Source organism: Paralichthys olivaceus, chromosome 14 (genome assembly GCF_024713975.1).
Source record: "Paralichthys olivaceus isolate ysfri-2021 chromosome 14, ASM2471397v2, whole genome shotgun sequence".
Classification (NCBI taxonomy): Eukaryota; Metazoa; Chordata; class Actinopteri; order Pleuronectiformes; family Paralichthyidae; genus Paralichthys; species Paralichthys olivaceus.
In genome coordinates, this window is record NC_091106.1 from 6,145,775 (window position 1) to 6,148,672 (window position 2,898).

The window sequence follows — 2,898 nt, forward strand, 5'->3', positions numbered from 1 at the left end:
AAGACGTGTTGTGATAAGTGACTCACTCAATAACTGTAGCCATTAGTTCAAGCAACTTGTTAGTGTCAAGGGTTTTAAATTACTTACCTTGCACTATGGTAGATGCAAAGCAACATGTGCTTTTTCTGTTCGAATAAGTAGCTCTTAAACGAGCGTTTAAAGGTCCACAGTGTAGGATGTATCTGTGAAATTTGATAAGAATAATTATAATTACATGGTTGTGTAATCACCTGAACCAAAGAACTGTCGTGTTTTTAAAATGAGCTGTGTCTATCTACATCCTCTTCCATGGATTCCGCCACATTGTTCCATGTTTCCACAGTAGCTTAGAAATGACAAACCAAACACTTAAAGCAACCAACTTCAGCTGGTCGGTCTGTCCATTACAAGAATGTCACTAGTCATTGTGTAGAAAAAAGCAAATATTAGTATTAATTCTTAGAAATGACAAAAATAAATTTAAACTATAGGCCTAGCCATGCAAATAATTAATGTAAACTGCCTTTAAATGTTCCTTGAACCCTGGGGTAATGATGAAAGATCAGCGACAGCCTCATTTACAAGAAGTTACAGTTGTAAACTGGTTAAAATCAATATTGTGTAATAATGCTTGAGCCACCTGTGGTGATATTTGGGAGTCTAGGCCTGAACCCCATGCTTGCCTTGAAGCCTGGTGCAGAAATATCATTCCCCTGATAATATAACAGCTAAGGTGATCCCATAATCTGTACATCTGTTGATGAGAATTGTAGTGCTATTACTATATTATATCATAGTATGTTAGTATGCTGGGCAAAACTAAGCTAGCATGCTACACCAAAATTGTGAATATGATAAATATTGTACAAGCTGTTTAGCAGGTGCACTGTTAGCATTGTCATTGGGAACAGGTTAGAATTCGGACATTAGCATTTAGCTCTAGCACCACTGTACTATAAATACAGCCTCAAAGAGCAGCTAGCATGGCTGGAGACTCTCATTCAAGGACAACACAGTAAAGACCAGAATATCTGTAGTGGATCTGATATTGTGGCTGTGTCCTTTGGTCAAATCACTCAAATCAAATAATTAACAAATCCCATGAACAAACTAAAGTTAACACTGGATAACTCTTAAAAATCCTTTCACAGCTTGACATAATGTATAAAGGTTTAATATGCCTACAGAATAGAAAACATCCTGTTGTTGCATTTGTTGCAATGATATGAACTTCAGGGGATTTGCTGATATGATAAAAATAACCTTATCCTTAAACAACCCAGTGCTATGCAGCTCCTCGGAGTCCAACATTAGACAATGCACTATGCAGCTCCCAGTGTTTCAGCAAACAGCATGCATAGTCAGTCAACTTTGCCTCTAATAAGTAAAGGACAGAATTGGGAATTTGTTCAGTGTGTACTCTTGTATTGTGAGCATAACATGCCCTTTTGTCCTTCCTGCCCACCTGCTTAATGGAAACACTGCTTCACCAGTGTATCACCTTGGGAATGATCGGTAATGTGTGTGTGTGTGTGTGTGTTGTGGTGGAACGAGGCTGTGCCCTAGGACAGTTCGTTCTCTTCCAGATGAGCGGCTGGGTGATACATACCAGAGCGGGCAGGTGGCGGCCAGGGTCAGGAGGTAACTGTCACAGGCCCTTCACCTGTGTGTGCCCCCGACAGAAGGGATCCTAGAAAGAGCAAGTCTAGACACATTCCCTCTCATCATTCCCTCATGAGTTACTCTGGGGTCCAAGTGCCCCCTGGTGAACAGAAGAGAGAAAAGTCCCTGAGCAGGATGAGCTACAGGCTTTTTTTTACAGCAGACATTTTGACATGGCATAGCAGGAAATGGACAGGTCTTCCTGATAACAATAACAATGGCTCTGTTCACTTCAAGTGTCCCAGTAAGACATGACAGTGTGACAGTGAGCGAGCATGAAAAATACAAGGACCCTGAACCGAAGCAGATAAATGGAATTCAGCCATCATTCATTTTATTATTTACACCTCTTCATGTCCCACCGTGACATGTCAGAATGTCTGCTGTGAAAAAGGCCTGTGGGGTTCCATTTAGCGCTGACTTTGTCATAAAACAGAATTTCTGTGCACACATGAAAATCACACATCATTTTCCAGCCTAATTTTAATGTAAAACCCCAGATCACCCATAAACTACACTATTCATATAAATATTCAGCATATTTCTGTATCGCCCACAGCTACGGTACATTCACCTCCTCCCATGTTTTCCTCTGGATATAGATCCAATGTAGCATCAATGACTACTTGCCTCAGGAGAGTTATAGTGCTTATTCCAGCAGACAGAGTGGGGAGATCACATGAATATCAGTTCCCATTGGAGCTGTAGCTTTGGCTGCTGTTTAAAGCCAAATCAATGAAAGAAACATGACCCATCTATCTGTTGTGTACAGGACAACAAGACGTTTCTGGGAAAACTTCTTGCTAAGTACGATTCAGAAAATAGATAATTTGCAGAGAAAAAAAAACATCTATGCAGATACAGTTCATTTGTTAATGATTTACAGCACTGTTAGGCGTATAATTTAATGACTACATTTAACAGCTGAGCAAATTGTTGAACAGAGCAGCAGCAAAATGCAACAGCTCTGTGGATTTGCGCTTGCTGACTATGGAGATTTGACTGATTTAGCTGCAGGCACAGGCTACCTTCAATGTCCAAAGCCATTAGTGATTCCTGTACTACTAAAGCGCTGCTCCAGGGTAACCATTTCCTTGCATTAATGTCTAACTTTCTCCACAGCGAATCAAAGGCTTATTCTAATGCCTCTGCCTACCTGAGTATACACCCTAAACAATACAGGTTAGAAGGCTCAGGGGGCTGTTCTTAGCCAGAATGAAATGCAGTGAGATGGAAACATACCACTTTTCTGTTACA